The sequence below is a fragment of the Pinus tabuliformis genome, chromosome 8, assembly GCF_031772625.1.
Source record: "Pinus tabuliformis cultivar Carrire ecotype Pingquan chromosome 8, CPIR1, whole genome shotgun sequence".
Classification (NCBI taxonomy): Eukaryota; Viridiplantae; Streptophyta; class Pinopsida; order Pinales; family Pinaceae; genus Pinus; species Pinus tabuliformis.
Window position 1 is genome coordinate 431,663,316 of NC_142294.1, and position 18,582 is coordinate 431,681,897.

An 18,582-nucleotide genomic window follows, 5' to 3' on the forward strand; every position below is an offset into this window, starting at 1 on the left:
AGCCGACATAGAGATAAGGCCGACCTTGGTAATTTTCGTGTGAGAGAATAAATTCAAAAACCCACTTTTACTTATCCAAATTTGACGATCTTTAGATTGATTTTGGTCCTCTCAAAGAGAGGAATCTAATGCCATAATTATCTCCTTCAAAGGAGCAGTCCAAAGTGGAATTTGGCCCTAGTTGCCAAATTTAACACTCCCTCTAAACTAGGGAGAATTCCACATGATGAACCAGCAAACATCTCTGAATTTCATCTCATCTCTGCTCTACTGAACACTGATATGAATAATTAAAAAGACTCGATCGAGAGTGAGTCACTGCCACTCTCCACTGAAAAAAGTCAGTCCACAAAACCAAAGAGAGAACTCCAATCGGACTTGATCCCAAGTGATCAAGTTGAAGAAACATCATTCATCCTAGACATAGGGAGTACGATAGTACAAGATGCGTCCATCGGTAGTGCTATGGTCCCTATCCACTTTTCCCAACTCATTGGCCATATGAGAGGTACTTCCCAGGTGTGCCGGACTACATGGGTAGGATGATGCAAGAACATCAACAGGGAAAGAATATATCACATCCTGCTCACAACCACTCGTAGGGAAAGGGGAAACCACATCCTACAAACACATGTCATAATCACACGTAGGGAAATGATGAACCACCTCCTACATTCACATATCACAATCATCGTAGGGAAAGGATAAACCACATCATACACGCATGCCAAACACCAAGAGTAGGGAAAGGATGAACCACGTCCTATACGCATGCAAACCAACAATAATAGGAAGGATCCTACACGTGGGGAAAGGATGAACCACATCCCACTAACATGTCAATCACAGATCGTAGGGAATAAGCATCCTACATGTGGGGAAAGGATGAACCACGTCCAATCAACATGACAATAGATGCCTATATGCATCTCTCGCTGGGGTATCCACAAGAGAAGGTGAACCACTCATCCTACTCATATGCCATAGGAGAAGGTGAACCACTCATCCTATGCATATGTTATCAACAATAGGGGAAGGTGAACCACTCACCCTACATACATGTGTCTGCAATCGTAGGGGAAGGTGAACCACTCACCCTACACACATGTCAACCACCATAGGGTATCACAGGGGAAGGTGAACCACTCACCCTATACATAGCGCACCAATAGGGGAAGGTGAACCACTCACCCTATGGTCGTTCATAGCTCAAATAATTACCCCAAGACCCCAAGAGCTCCCAAAGCTCAATGTTCAATTTTAACCAAAGATCCCTTCATATAGGGAATAGTGCCAAGCTGCTTTCTGAAAGTCAAGACTAGATCAAAGGGAGCCTCATAGCTTCATTTAGCAGCATATAGATGTATATATAGTAAACATATTGATTTACAGCAGAGATCTCGATAGCACTTAGCAATCCTCTGCTTCTTGCATATCTTGATGAAGATAATATTTAACTGCTCCCTCTTACTCAGGGAGACCACAGCTTAAACTTGTTTTTCCAAAGTGCACAGTGTCCATCAGACAACCTGCTCATCATGAGATCTGTCCACTCAAGCATGCCAGAGGAATGTCCTTTCCTGTACCATATAAAGTGGTGTGTGAAGTACATCTTCTTTTGCAATATACAACAAAGGTGTGCTCAAATAGCTCACTGAAGTGCTAACTCAAATGTCTTATTAGTAAGCCCAGCTTACTGCTTTATGCATTCAGCCACAACGAAGCTCCCGGACTTCAGTCTTTCATGAAATAAGGTGAATTATAGCATCTTATTATTCACCATACTGTGCTTCAGCAATTTTACAAGATGTCTGAATCAACAATTTCTCCATGATGTCAGATCTTAAAGCTAAGGAAGAAATCAACTCCCTATGAGTAACTAGCTCCCTCTGAATATTTGAAATGAGACCTTGACCAACGAGTCATCTGCATAATCATTGGGTAAGAGGAGCTCTATAATCCATTCGACCATTTTTGCATGAGGAGCTGACACAGCGTTTCCCAGTTTTTGAGATACTTCTACTCCCTGTGAACTTCCTGAAGATATGGTCGAAAAGGGTGGAGGAAGACTATCATCAACAACTGCTCAGGTTTAATAGCATCATCAAGTAGAAAGGACAAGATCACTGCAGCCATCTCCTTTCCTTGGTGAAATCTGTAAATGAAGGCTTGGACAGTACCTACAGAAGCCATATCGACAGAAAAGTATTCCTCCAGAGATCCGGATATAGATATACCCACTAGATGGTGAGGGTCTATCAGAGATTGAGTAAAGTGCACATCCCCATTTCTTGCTATCTGCTTCTGTACTTTCTGAAACAAGATGCCGAGATTCCCAAGGTACTTGACCCCTAGTTCAAGATGTCAAAGTCGAAGGTGCATTCAACTATTACTGTTATTTAGGAAATGCCTTGCCTTGAGGCGACAAACTGGAGATTTTCTTTCAACTGAGATCATAACAGGGCTATGATACAGTTTTGTCCCGCAGTTATCTATTCACAAATTTTTGCTTGATCTGAGGCTATAAAATATGACTTCATACTGTTACCATTGTGATATCATCGTTGTCACCTTTGTCATGTTTATGTTGTCAAATCTGTCACAGGAGCGTTGTCATCATAATGAGAATCATGTAACTGACATCAAGGAGTAGAGATCACTGGATCATACATCATTAACAAAAATCCTTACTCCATTGAAACAATCATCAATGCAACGAGATCATCCTTAACATTTTATTACCATAGCAAAGATCACGGTCTCATGTTACTGTCCATTCATCTTAATACAAGTCATAGAGAATGAGCTACTATAGGTTGACAGGTCTTCTAGAAAAGCAATTCCCTAGAGTATATAACACCATAATAGGCAGCGATGACACCATGAGAACTGAAACAAGTCATCAAAATACTTAGAGTGAGCAAGATATTGTTCACTGTGCGAGCCAGAATATTAAACATCGAGCCACAGACCCACGTGATAACACAGTTTGTCATATAATTATGTTGCCAAACAAGTCTCAATTGTGATCATAGTGAAGTCATAACGACAATGCCAATGAAGGCCATCCATACAACGAGATTTCAGAACAGAGTGTAAAATGCCGCAGTTAGATCATACAGATCAACGTCTCTGTACAATTTATTGTGCAAATGCAGAAGTCATCAAATATTATAGTAATGCAGAAAGACAAGCATGAGACTGAGATAGGTGGGATCACATGTGATTACAGTGATGTTGAGACTCTGACTAGTGAATCGAGACCATATAGTAATACTCTCCCATACATATCTATTATAGTGATCATTTGACTCACTAAATGCAGAGATACGAGACAAAACGCAGGGATATGAGACCTGCGCCATATTGCCATAAGCGAAGGTAAGATCTTGTGACACTGTCATGCGAAGATAAGCCCCTAAGCCATGCAAACATAGACTCTAACCAAGCGAAGATGCCATAGAGCGTAACATCACCATCCTCCATGAAATTGTCACTGTTAGGGAAATCTTTAGTAGCAGATGCTTTTGCCATGTTTTGTGAATTGAGGTGTTTCCTACGAGCTTTTGGAGATTTCTGGTCTCTCTCATCATCAAATAAGTGTTCAACCTTATACATTTCATCTCCTTCACTCCAAACAAGTTTGTATACAAGGGGTTCAACACTTGCTTTTAAACTCGAGGCATCCTTTTCACTGAGTGTACCTTGCAGAAACTCAAACCAAGTATGTCTTGCCCGCTGTCTACCGTTGCCATGCCAAAACCAGTGTAGTTTGAAAGTCAGATTGACAACACTGTATGAAGCAAAGTCGATTAACGCTGAGAACCAAGCAAAATTCCCAAATGCATTGCCCCAGAACAGTACCATACGAACCTCAGAGAATCTGTCATCCAAAACTCTTGCTTGGGCTTGACTTCTCCTACCTCTGATACCATGTTAATTTTTGAGTTAACATGTTCTTTTAATAGTACAGTTACTTCAGGGATCCATATTAGCCCAATTTTCATTAGCAATCACATAAGACATTATTATCATAATAGTAATTGAGGAAAGAACATAGACAAAAGGAGCAGAAGACAAGAGTACACATGGATATGGCACAAGCCAGGGAAAAACCCCAAGACAGGGAAAACCCTTGATCAATTCATCTTATTATTATTATCACATGTTCAACAGAGAAAGAGAGAGAGAGTACACTTAAAGTCAAATTGACTTGCCAATATGTTGAGCAATACCACTGTCCAGAAGTCAAGGAATTAACCCAGTCAAGTCTGCACTTTCTGTTTCATGATCTCATCAGTGATTCATAATAGATAATGCAGCCATATAACAGACTTCCAAAGATCCTGGATACATATATGTGGCCTTCTCTACTGAAGATGAGGAACCCAAAGTAGATAGATCTTGGACTGAATGAAGATCTGGCTAGGGCATACATTTGCCCTAACCTAAGGCAGCAAATTCATGATATTGACCTCAAAACCATTCAATCTTCTTAGCAGTGAAAACGGCTTAGGCCAGGCTAATAATTAGCCTTTTTCTGAGGTCTGAACCTGGGATACTCCACAGAAGGTCTGTGACCAAAAAGGTGAGATGAATACGGTCCAGAACTGTCATAAACATCCATCGATCTAGTTCAGACATGCCACAACCAGCTTCGGTCTTCTGCCTGAGATACTCAGTCTGAAGAAGCAATGTTACTTGGGAGCGGGAGCGGGAGCGGGGAGCGGGAGCGACCATTTTCAGAAGCTCCCGGTTTGGGAGCGAATCCGGGAGCGATTTTTTAAAAATATATATATTTTATATTTTTTGATTTTTGATACATATATGTCAATAAAAACATGTAGAATGATGAAATAGACATAAAAAACATAAAAAAACATAAATTGATCATTGAACCACATCACATCAATCATCTAGAAATTATAATCGTCATCAACCATGTCCACAAGTTAGTAAAATACATATTACAACTGCAACATATTGAGTCTTATAAATCATGATTCATCAAATTCAATATTAAAGTTTCAACTTCAAGCTTTCAGAATTGAAAAATTCAATAACATTTATCATCATTGATCACCAAAGTTGTACTTGTAAGCCAAGTTTAACCATTACAAGAAGTAATATCGAAGATATTTCTAAGTCCTAACTTCTAACTGTTAACATGATATGAAATGTTAAAAATTTATAAAATGAAACATGAATAATGAGATGAAATGAAACAACTTTAGTCTTTCACAAAGCATCATATTCATAATTCACAATCATTACCAATGAGTTATAATTGCCAAGGCCCAACTTCAAACTTCAAATTTTCATTGTCACAGTGATAAAATGTTTACAAAAAATATCATAATGATATGAAAGAGTCATCAAGGACTCAAAACTCAACAGTTATGAAAACTAAAGTCTAATAGAAACTAAAAAAGACAAGTAAACTGTAAATCTACATGTGGCCCTTGCCACGAGAGTCTCCAGGAGTATAAGCAGGTCGTGGTGGTCTTCTAGGAGTCTCCCGCACAGACCGACGACCAGAACTAGAACCTCCACGCGAGGGTGTCGATGGAGGTGGCGACAGCAATGGAACAAGACTCGGGCCTCGAGCACTGCTACTGGATGGTGGAGGTGGAGGTGGCATGGCTGCTGCAGCTGCTTCATTTTCATCCCTTACAAGCTCCTCTTCTAGTTCTTCAATATGTACAATGCCATCCTCCAAATTGTCGTCCTCAGGGTGATTGTCCCAAATTTTATATGTGGGATCTTCATTAGCCCGATCACAGTAATGACTCAACAACCTCAAGTTGTATTGCACATAAACCAAGCTTTCTGCTCAGTTTTCGTTGAGTCTGTTTCTTTTCACATTATGTATATAACTGTAGGTGCTCCAACACCTCTCTGCAGAAGAAGAATTTACAACCTGTGAAAGAACTTTTTTTGCCAATTTTGGCAAAAGTCCGTGGCCGCCATATGTTTCCCACCATGTGAGAGAATCAAATTTATCTTTGTCGTCCATTGCATGGAAGTTACCATACAAACCAGTGCCACTGAAGTATCTGCCTATTTCAAGGCGCACAGCTGCACATTCCTCCCTGTCAGGCACCAACTTTTCTAATGCTTCCAGTTATCCTTTAGTTACCTCTTGATCTAAATGGGGTTTGGTCCTAACCCCACCCCCTGCTGCAGGTTGGCCCAACCAAGATGTAGAGTAGTATTTTGGCGTAAGGATATACGCCAAGCAATGTAGTGGAAGGTTAAGCCTATTCCACCGTTCACACACACAATCATGAATCAGTTTGTACAAGTTGGGATCTCTATTATGAACAATGTCTTTTATTTCCCCCAACATGGTATCCATTTGCTCATACACCTCGCCAATCACTGGTTTGTCTGTATCTGCAAACCGAATCATGTGATAAATTGGCTTGGTGAAATCCAATACCTACCTCACAGTTGTCCAAAACTGCCCATCAAGAGCGGCCTCCTCCACCGTTTCAAAACCTACCATGTCAGCTACATTTGTAGCCCTTTCCTTTAACACCTGCCAATGTGGACTTGATACCATGCTAGCTAATGCCTCTCTTACCTTCAAAAGGCGCCTGAAGGTGAGGTAATAGCTACCAAATCTAGTCCTCGCAATCTTCAGCAACTCCAATCTCGAGTGACTGCGGAAAAGGCCATGGGTATTGCTATGATTTGTAATAAATTTTATCATTTGTTTTCCTTTCTTGTACAAATCACCAATCCATTGGTATTGTTCATTTTTGTTTTTGACAATATCATGCAACAGAAGGTTCAATGTGTGAACCAAACATCCAGACCAAAATATGTTCGGGTATTTATCCTCAATAATTGCTCCCCCTGCCTTACAATTAGGAGCATTATCAGTGATGACTTGGATGACATTGTATGGGCCAATACGCTCAATTGTTTCAAGTAATGCTTCTGCAATGTTGATAGCGGTCTTGAACTTGTCTGAGTAATCATGTGCAGCTAGAAAGATGGGACCACTAACAGACACAGCAAGAACACTTATCAATGGCTTGCCTTTTACATTTGTCCATCCATCAGATACAATGGACACCCCATTGTCAGTCCAAGAACTTGTCATTTTATTCAAAGAATGTGATATTTTTGCTTTTTCATGATCAAGGCCAACAGTTCTTGCCTTGTCATACCCAGGGCTCTTGTATCCTTTAGGGGCATCATTTATGGCAGAAACCATTTCGTGCCAATAAGGTGAGCGTAGAACATTGAATGGTATCCCACATGCATAGAGGAACCTGTAAACTTTTGAATCCACATCATTCCTACACCCCTCATCAAGGAAATCTGATATGGTTCTACGCCTTAAAGATGATGACCCTGTGCCTCCATGTCCATATCCACTGCCTTGGGAGGATGCTGAAGGAGTTCTTTGTGATTGTGAGCTTGGTTCAAAGAAACCCCTTGATCTTTTTGTTCTGTATTGGGCGTCCTCCTCTTCCTTTATGTATTTGGCTCTATTTGTTGTTGACACCGCTGCACAAGTTTTGATTCCTATTTGTTTCTCTCCATCCCATGGCCTTTTCCCGCAGAGGTGTCTTCTAGCACGGGTGTATGAACCTGTGTAATCAGTGTTGCAATGGGGGCAATGAAATTTAGTGGTTCCACCCCCTCTCCCTGTTTCAGCCCTGTGAACATATTTCCACAATGGAGTTTGGTCTTGTTTAGTTTTTTGAGGGTCATGTTCACCCTCCTCCACCTCCTCCTCACTGGGGTTTTCACCCATTTGACTTTCTCCGGCTTCTTCATCCACCTCTTCAGTTTGGGGCCCCCTCCGTTTCCTACTCTCCACCACCATAATAACCATAAAAGGGACCAGGAAGAGGAAAATGCCAATAAATATCCCCAGGTCCATGGTGTTTGATGTTTGTAGGGTTTTGAGTCTTGAATCTGCAAATTAATTTAATTTATTGGGATTAATTAATTTAATTTATTAATTTAATTTAAATACATGATTTTTAAACAGTTAAACTCAAACAACTAAATTAAATCAACTAAATTAACTACCTAACCAGCTAAACTAACTAGATTACTAAGTTACTTACCTCTGCAGGCTTGCTCCTCGCTCCTTGGCAGTTGCTCCTCGCTCCTCAGCACTTGCTCTTCGCTCCAATGCTCTTGCTCCAGCTCCAAACTTGCTCAATGAAGTGATAATGAATGTTTTTTGGCCCATTGGCCTTATAAAACAAAAAAAAAAATTCTAAATTTTTTAATTTTTTCGGGTCCGGCGGATTTTTTTCCGCCGAACCGCTCCCGGCCCGACTCGATTCGCTCCCGGAGCGTTTTTTAATGCCCGGGAGCGATCAGGGAGCGATCGCTCCCCGATCGCTCCCGGGCATTAAAAATCGCTCCGGGAGCGCAGGAGCGATCGCTCCCTGAGTCGCTCCCTAACAGACCAGGGAGCGTAAATTTTTTTACGGGAGCGCGCTCCCGAGCCGCTCCCGCCCGGAGCGCGCTTCGGGAGCGGGTTCGAAGGGGGGGGGGGGTGCTCCCCCGCAACACTGTGAAGAAGGGGCGGGTTTACCATATAAAACAAGCCCAGACTTCCATCATACTAATCTCGGCCTCCTGCCTGAGAAACTTGGCGCATGAAGAAGACCAAACAGACCCTAATCTGGCCCTTGATATCCATGCTGGAGAACTTCCTCTTTTGTGACCATTTCAGAGAAAATGTATGTGCCAAAATGAGGGTGGAGGCACCCCTATTTATACAATTCGGTAAGGGTCAAGAGACGTGTCCATTTTACCTGTTGAGCCGACATAGAGATAAGGTCAACCTTGGTAATTTTCGTGTGAGAGAATAAATTCAAAAACCCACTTCTACTTATCCAAATTTGACGATCTTTAGATCGATTTTGGTCCTTTTGAAGAGAGGAATCTAATGCCATAATTATCTCCTTCAAAGGAGTAGTCCAAAGTGGAATTTGGCCCTAGTTGCCAATTTTAACAAGCCGGGATTTACAAGGAGCGAAGTTGACCCCAACCTATATTTCAAGGTTGAAAATGACATGCCTCTCATTCTGGTCCTTTATGTGGATGATCTCTTTCTGACAAGTGCAGACCCTCTCATTTATCATTGCAATAGGGAGTTGGCTTCTGAATTCGAGATGAAGTACCTAGGATTGATGCACTACTTCCTAGGCCTAGAGATCTAGCAAAAGCCAGGTGATATTTTCCCTTCTCAAGGAAAATACATTGCAAAGTTGCTCGAGAGATGTGGGATGGTGGATTGCAAGTCTGTTTCTACTCTGATGTAACTCAACTTCAAGAAGCTATGTGGAATTGTTGTTGCGCCCGAATTGGAAAATCCTTCCGAATATAGACAACTTGTGGGGGCCCTGATGTTCTTGGTATGCTCTCATCCTGACATATGCTTCGTTGTGAACACATTGAGTCAATTTATGGTCGAGCCTCATCACATACAATGGATCGCTGCTCAGAATCTCTTGAGATATCTCCGGGGCACAATCTATTATGGACTGAGATACACTGCCAGGGATTTGAGGCTGCATGGATATACAGATGTTGATTGGGCAGGCAGTGTGGTGGATCGTATTATCACGTCTGTATGTTGCTTCTCATTAGGATCTGCATCAATTTCTTGGATAAGCAAGAAGCAGAAATCGGTTGCACTAAGCACCGCCGAGGCCGAATACATTGTAGCTAGTATGGCTTGTTGTGAAGTTGTTTGGTTGAGGGAGCTCTTCAGTGAGCTATTTAAGCACGTGTTGGATACCGCCGTGATCTTCTGCAACAACCAAAGTGGGGTTCGCCCTTTAGAGAATCCCGTGTTCCGCAACCGCTTCAAGCACATTGATATCAGGTACCACTTTATCGGGATATGGTACAATGGGGAGCAATAAGGCTCCAACACATCAAGACCGATGAGCAGGTCGAAGATATCCTCATGAAGCCTTTGGGGAAGGTAAAATTCTTAGCCTTTCGAGAGAGACTTGGAGTCGTGGAAAGACCCTCCTATGAGAGTACCTCTTGAGTTGGACACTAAGCTCCTGGGGGCTTGGGGTACTTCTTGGAGCGATGAGCAACCATAGGGTGAGTGGCTCACCTTCCCCTATGTGGTGCGTTGTGTATAGGGTGAGTCATTCACCTTCCCCTGTGACACCCCATGGTGACATGTGTGTAGGGTGAGTGGTTCACCTTCCCCTACGAGACACGTGTGTAGGGTGAGTGGTTCACCTTCCCCTACAATTGACATATGCATAGGATGAGTGGTTCACCTTCTCCTGTTGATGCCCCAACATACATCCTACCCATGTAGTCCGAGACTCAAGAGAAGTACCTCTCATCTGGCCAATGAGTTGGGAAACATGGCTAGGGACCATAGCACTATCGATGGACGCATCGTGTACTGTAGCACTCCCTATGTCTAGAATGCATGGTGTTCAACAACTAGATCTAGGATCATTTGAGATTCTACCTCTGGACTGACTTTTGTCAGTGGAGAGTGGTAAGGTCTTGTGGCAAGTGGAATTCTCCCTCGTTGAGATGGAGTGTTAAAATTGGCAACTAAGGCCAAATTCCACCTTGGGACAACTCATTTGATGGAGATGATGATTTCATTAGATTCCTCTTTTTGAGAGGACCAAGATTGATATAAATATCATCCCCTTCGGACAAGAAAAAGTGTGATTTTGAATTTATGCCCACACGTGCAAATTGTTCAAGTTGGCCACATCATCATGTAGGCTCAAGAAGCCAAATGGATGTGTCTCTTCACCCACAACAAATTGTATAAATACAAGAGACCTCACACCTCATTTGACATCATCATCACTCACTCATTCTTCTCTCTCTTCATCTAATTGGTTCATACAACATTGGGCAGCTTCTCTCTCTCACACGTGGCAAGAAGGACGAGTTTTCTGGGCTGAATTCCAAACCAAAATTTCAGAGTTCTGTGACATGTTTGACCAATGTTGACCGAGGGCTTATTGAACAAGTTTGACTGCAATTTTGGGGTCAAAAGTTTGATCTTTTTAGGCCGCTTTTGTAGGCACATAAATCGAGGAATTCTAGACAGTTTGACCAAAGTTGACTGTTGTTTGACCGCAAAAAAATTACAACAGTTTCCTCTCTCCTTTGATCAAGTTGTTTTGGGTTGACTTTGACATCTTGATCAAGTTGAATTTGACTGAGGAAGACCGAGTTGCTTTGAGGATGATTTGTTGCTATTTTGACTAGCGTTGACTTTCTAGTTAGGGCTGAAGTTTGACTACAGTTGACTACAGAAATATACAAGGTTGTTTTGACTTTGAATTGGGCAAGTCAATTTGACTTTTGTACTCTCTCTCTGCTGAACTTTTGATATAATAATAAGAATAATTGATCAAAGGGTTTTCCTCACATTGGGGTTTTTCCCTGGCATCCACCAAATCTGGTGTCCTCTTGTCTTGGCTTGTCTTTTGCATTTCGTTTCATGTTCTATCTGCTTTTATTGTCAATGTAACTATTGTGATTGCTATTGAAATTGGGAATTGTTATTGGGTTGCCAAGGAACATTGAAGTAAATTGTCCTAAAGCATTGAACATACCATTGTTAACTAAAATTAACAACAAAACTCTACAAAGTGCAAGTATGGCTCCAAGGCCTCCTAAAGGGGGGATGTTTGATGGTCAAGCAAGAGGAAGTCTACTCATATCTATATCAATGTCTAAATAGATATCCTCGGCAATTAATAATATACCTAGTCAGTGACCTATCCTCCCTCACCCATAGCAAGCACCCCTCAAGCAAAAGCAAGGCACGACCCTAAGAGGCAGGGTGTGTTGGAGAAAATGTAACTAGGATTGGTCTTCATAAATGTAATTTTGATATTTGTACTTATTCAAGAAAAGAAAATTTATTTTGATATTATTTGTCAATGAGTTTCTTGCTCATTGAAAATAGGTCAAACACATTTTGAAGTGCTTCTAGAGAGTCAAAGTCAAAATGTAACTATGATAAGACCCTTTGAGGGCATGTTACATCATGTATGACATCATACAAGGTCAAGGGAACGCCTCCAATCATGGTCAAATCCTCTCCTAGCATCAACGTGGTCTCCAAGCAGCAGAATGATGAATAAAAGATGAAATATAATGTAACTGTCAAGTCGGCCTAGAAGACAGTCAAGACGGCCTAAAAGAGGAGGGACAGACCTCTATTTATAGAGGTTGTCCACTCCTCATTTGACATACAACACAAGCTCTGAAATCCGCAAGCAAGGGAGGAGACAAGAAGGACGAAGGAAGCCAAGTTCAAAGGGTTTACAAGGGCAGCAAACAAAGAGAAAGAACAGCGAAGGAAAACAGAAGTTTTCGAGGGTTTCTGCAAACACACATGCGAAGGTAAAGGAGGCTCCCTGCGGCCATTACAGCAGCAGCATCTTGGTTTTTGGGCTAAGGAAAAAGCACTATAAGGCCTCCCCAACCAACGAAGAAGAGGGAAAAGATAGCAAGTAAAAGGAGGTTTTTTAGGGTTTTTGTTCACACGTGCATCAAGTAAACTTTACAGATTTGACAACAGTTAAGGGCAGTAACATGAGAAGCCTCAGTTGGATATGCATCTACGTCTACAAGGTATCCCAAGTAAAGAGAAGAAGGTCCTCTCTATAATGAAGTAAAGAAGCCCTAATATTCTAGGGTTTCCTAACTTCGACAAGCAGCAGAAGGACGAAGTACTAAGGAGCAAGTGTTGGAAGAAGCGCTGGAAGATGTGCCGAAAGTGACAGTGCAGAAAGAGGAAGGATTTGACTGATGCTTGGAAGATATCCTAGTCAAGGGTCTAGGGTTTGGCAGTTGTTCAAATAAGAAGCTTCAATAAGAGAAATATTACAAAGGGTTTTCCTCTCAAGAGTGGAGAGGGTTTGTCCCTAGCAGAGAGCCAAATTTTGTGTTCTTGTTATTTTGTTTTGGTAGCAGTTTGATGAAGCACACACATATGCACTAATAAGAAGAAGAAGTATAAGCTAATAAGAAAAGTAAAAAGACTTCACAAATTGTTATCAAGTCACAGAGAATCATCACAACACTACTTTGCCCTAGATTCTCTAACAGGGCGCACACACTGGTATTTCATGAACATGCTCTAAAAATGGAGATCCTACCTAGTGCTTACCACCCCTAATAGTGGAGACATGTTGAAAGAAAGAAGTAATGAACTTGACACCATTGATTCTGAAGAGCTTGCACAAAGTCTCCCATATGTTGATCATCAACTCTCAAATATATATGGCTAGGCCTCTCTAATTAGGGAAGTGAAAGAATATCATAAGACAACCCCTCAAGTCCCAAAACAAGCAATGGAGTCTCCCAAAGAATGATAATGTAGAGGACATCCAAAAAAAAGTACTCCACAAACTCAATCTCCTAGAGATGTCACAACTAGCATATCCTCTCGAACTACAAGATCTAGTGTCCATCATGATCTATACATGGTGGGAACAAACCTGCAACTAGCCATGTGGGATCCTAAGATTGTGCACCCAATGGCACCAAATGTACTTAGGATGGACAATGAGACCATCATACATATTACAGCTATATGAAGTGCTCATAATAAAAGTACATCTTAGGGCCAAGAGCCTGGGTTCTAAGATTCAAGCTGTTTAAATATGCATATGATAGTGGGTGCCAAGACTCTAGTGCTTTGAATGTGCATCTAAAAGACATCATCCCTAACAACCATGTTGATGTCTCCTTTAGTAGGGATGATATGATCGAGGGCATCCAAATAATCATTGAAAGGGGAGAAGCTCTATGAAAATGCTAATGTACTAGAGCAATGAAGTGGCCTTTGAGAACCAACCCTATATGCACCCAAACAATGCAAGGGAGGCAATATCATCTAAAGAACAAAAAGCAAGGTATGGAAACCTATAATGTCCAAAAGGAGAGTCCCACCAAGTGTAGCCCCTATGGAAGATAAGACATTCGAAAGTGTTCTCTAAGGTTAAGGATGTGACCAAAACTCAATTTGGATGATTGCTTGTGGGACTATCCATTTGCAATAAATCATACACTGAAGCATGGTAGATTGCACCCTCTCAACACATGCAATCTATGGAGGCCCAATATAATCCCCAACCTTGGCCCCATAAAGAACTATGGGGCTAATGATGGTGACAAAAAGGTACATCTTCATAGAGATGCTCTAAAAATGCAACATTGGCACTTGAACAAGGGCAAGGAAGCATATTCCTTATAGATTCAGGATTGGAAAGCATGCCTCATGGTGAACCTAGAGTTTGTGAACTAGACCCCCAAAGTATGTGTGGGTCAAAGTAAGCTCCAATTGAACCTTACCCTCCAAAAAAAAAAGGAAAATTCTATAGAGATTCTTGGAGGTTTTAAAAATCGTGACTTTAGTTTTGTTAGAATTGGTTGCCATTTGCTTAAGATCATAAACATTGGCAAAAGTCTCTAGACTTTGGCTACCTCTAAAGACTCTTGGGGGAGGAAACAGAAAGGGCCACATCATCTATAAACAATAGTATGGCAATTAAGATGTCTAGGATGCGACCATAATTTGCATGAGTGTCCCCCCTAAAATACTTCAACACATCAATGTACATCCTAAACAATGTGGCAGATAGTGAGAAACCTTGCTTAACCCCCATGGTGCTCACGATGAAGTAAGAAAAACCCTATCATGTGCAAAGTCATCCTACCATACTCTAAACCTCAAGTCTACCAGAATGAGAAACTCCAACAAATTAGTGTCTCAAAATCTATAGAACAAGGATGCCTTTGAGACTAAGTCAAAATCCTTTTGCAAGTCTACAAAATAGCATAAGACTTTCAAAGAGTGCTACCTAGCATCCTCCATAATTGTACTAAGTGTAAAATTGTGATCCATTGTTTGGTGGTTGTTTCAAAACCCTACATGTCCCATAATCCTAAATTTGTTTCTCTCAAAAAATTGATATTTGTTACACAAAATCTAGCAGGCCTAGTGCAAACCTCACTAGGCAACCTAGGTTTTATGGCAACAAGAGATCAACAATCACAGTCACCTAAGTGGCTTCTCTCCAGCTATTTAGTGGTGGATGTTACCCCCACAAGGGAGGTTTCCCTACAAATCCACCAACAAGATATTCAACTCAGGAGGGCTCAATGGTGATGCAAGGCCTAGAAATTGAAGGAAAATGTATTGGCCAACCCTTGAAAGGTTGAGATAAGAGTTTCCTAGAGTTCAAGTACATTCTTTTAAGACCTTTATAATTTAGAATAAGGCTACTATAAGTTAGGGTTTTGTTGACAGCGTTGGATGCCGCCTACATTGTAAGGGGATCTCCCCGATGTGAAGTCTCAATTAGACCTCACACCGTTTGGTGTAGGAGTCCCATCCGGTCATACGTTCTGGCCACCGTTGGAAAGGTTTCAAAGATATGCCTTGGTTACGATTACACACAAGAGAACACAACACCTCTTTGGGGCTGCAAGTATGTAAGCTTTGTTAGACACCCAATGTAAGGTGCACGAGGGAGACTTCCACGGCTGGTAAGGAAAACAAGCCACCAATTAGAAAAGTAATAGTACTATCCTAAAGGGGGACCCAGGAAAGAAGAGAAAGACTTGTTGATTACCCGCAAATTAGTCCACATAATAAACAACAATCATTAAAGCATAGCAGAACTCATTCAATAATAGCCATAGCTAAGCAACGAATTAGTTCATCAACTTAGTATGTAATTAAAGCTACATATACCATAAACATAACAAGAATAGTCCTACTATATCTACGATGCATCTATGAAGAAGTGTTGGCTCACAGAGCTTCTAATTAAGAGTGAGAGATCCCAGGTACATTGTTACACAGATGCGACACTATATCCAATAGTGGAACATGAAGCCACAACTTTCTTCTCCAACGAAAAATATATCTCCTATGTGTTACAAGAGAAGCCAAGGCAAGACTCCAAGAATCCAATCCCTTAGCTTGAATTATGAGGAGCTGTTTATAACAAATAACAATGACCTTTGAGCTTCCTCGTGACTCTTCAACTTCTATGACTGTTCATATTCTATACATGACTTACTACATTCCATATGTGTCCCTTAGATGTCATTACATACCATTTATTACATAAGACAAATTACATATGAGACAGTGGTTATATAAGACAAAACTGATAATGGGACAAATGCTCATCAAATTGATAAATCATTTGCTTCCTCATGGAGCTCATTTGTAATGTATGTGTGCCATGCTTTGAATTCTGTTGAGATGGCTTTGACCCGAACTGGCAAGTCCCCTATGTAATGCATCTTCACCTCCAATGCCTCTGTCAATATAGTCTTGGAGTTTGATTGTACATTATTCCATAGCCATGAAAGTTTCATATGAGATTTGACTGGTGCGATGGCATACTGTAGAATAATGTCTTTGGTTACTTTCAAGCTTTCTTGTTGTGTTGTTTGTTTGATATGTCCAATGTATTGCCTAGTCTCCTGGAAGATGATTTCTCTGCCTCTGATTGCTTCAAGTGTCCCTATTGAAGGCATCACATGCTTTTGTCCAGAGACTCAAAACCATTATGTGATCGATTATAGGCAGCAATAGTACTAATCGACTGTTCTCCAAGACGCATGTAGTTTTGATGGTGGAGTCTCAGCTGAACTCTATCCATCTCGGCGGCAATCCTATCTTTTTTTTCCAGATGTCGTGGACCATCTATAATCCACTCATGAAGATGGTCAATTGCTTTGTTTGTTGTTCTCAGGAGTTTTACCACTTCTTGTGCTTTCTTCTTAATGCCAACAACAGGAGCTACCACTTGTTGTAAAAGTATCATCTCATCATATAACCGTGCCATGGTGTCCTCCATTGGCCTCAATTCCTCCTGCATGGCTGACTGCAATTTAGCGGTGCTAAAGCTTTGTGATGATAACTGTTGATTCTCCACTACAAGATGTTCCGCCTATTGCTTCACCACAACACATTCTCTTCTCAATCTAGCATTCTCATTCAGCAAATATTCAAATTTGTCTTGTGTCGTTGTAGCAAAAGCAACATTTGCCGCCATAACTGCTCTGGGATCCCTTTTGGTGTTGGGAGTTATCACCTTCTCTGTAGAAATTGAGACCGGATTATGAGGATCCTTTGGGAAATATCTATGCCTCTATTGTACGATCATCTTCTTAAGTTGATCAATTGTTACGCTACATACATCCATGATTCTATTTGCCGGTGGAGGTGTGATTCCCATTTCTCTAAATGGAAGATGACCACCTGCAAGGGGAGGTTCTGCTAGAGAACCTGGTTCATCATCCATGGGTTGGATGGTATCTTCTTCCTCCAACTCTTCCTCTTCTATCTCTTGAGTTAATTGTTCTTGTTCCAGTCTTTATGTTGCTTCTTCCTCCTAGGATTGCCTTTGTTGTTCTTCTTTTATCCTTTTCCTCTCTTCTTCTTCTTCTTTTGCTACTAGAGCAACTCATCCTGCCTCCTCTTCTCTTCTTCTTATGCTTCTCCCCTCCCTTGTTCTGCTTGAATAGCTCCTATGTTCAGAGGATCAGCTTTCCACTTCCTATTACTCTCGCATATCGAATCATATATGATCCTCTTCTTAGGAGCTACTTTCCTTGCTTGAGGGGTTATCTGTTCTTCCTCCTAGACCTGCATGTCTTGAGCCGGTGGATCTTGGGGTCTCCATCCCTGGATGTGCCTTCATGTTTTGCATTGTACTAGTTCTTTATCTTCTCATCTTTTACTGTAGATATCGATGAATACCCTGCACTGCGATCGATCCTTTCACAATGTTGCATGCACACTCTCCTGGGATCATATCCGTGAAAGTATTTGGTTGCAAAGTGCAGACGATCCATCTCTTGTATTTATGTCGTTGCTGCTTTGTGGCTCTTTAACTCATACAATTCGACCCTCAATGGGAAGGTGGGCCAAGGGGCGTTCTTCCTCCCGTGAAGAACTCCTGACAATCCTTTGTCCAACTGATTTGCTACTTCTTGCATGACCACCTTATTGGTCACATATTGCAACATGAGGTGAGGGGATATCTGACAACAAAAACATCTGATGTATGTAATATGTACCCTCGAGAGTTGCAAACCAATTCGCGATATCCCGTAGTGACTCCTTCACCTGATTAGTCATGCAAGGAGGATCGATTCCGAATAATCAAATGAAAGATAATTGCAAAGAAGTGCTCAACCAATCTGTCATATACGCCTCTGAAGCTTGATTCTGATAACACTCTGCAATGGAAGTACACTGAAAACTTCTCCTAAGGGTCTAGTTCCAATACATTCCTGGGAACGCATACTATGCATAGATTCCATCTAAAAGAAACGCAGACATGCAAAATTTTGGTGCCCAGTTTGCCCTCAAAGATGCTTTTGCCTACCCCACATGACGTTGCAACTCAAATGACAATATATCTACCCTATTGAAAGCTATTCCACGGGTTAACACCATATTGAGCAAATATATCCAGTTTTCCTCAAACACCTCAGCGTTCTTACACCCATGCAACTGACAACACATGGTTATCAAATACTGATATACATCTCTAAGAA

General features: G+C 41.3%; 1 protein-coding gene across 1 annotated transcript in view; it reads right to left on the minus strand.

Moving 5' to 3' along the window:
• The window catches only part of LOC149235898 (DNA polymerase delta small subunit-like), a 100,479-nt gene that overhangs the window by 23,712 nt on the left and 58,185 nt on the right, over positions 1–18,582 (minus strand). The window lies entirely within an intron of this gene.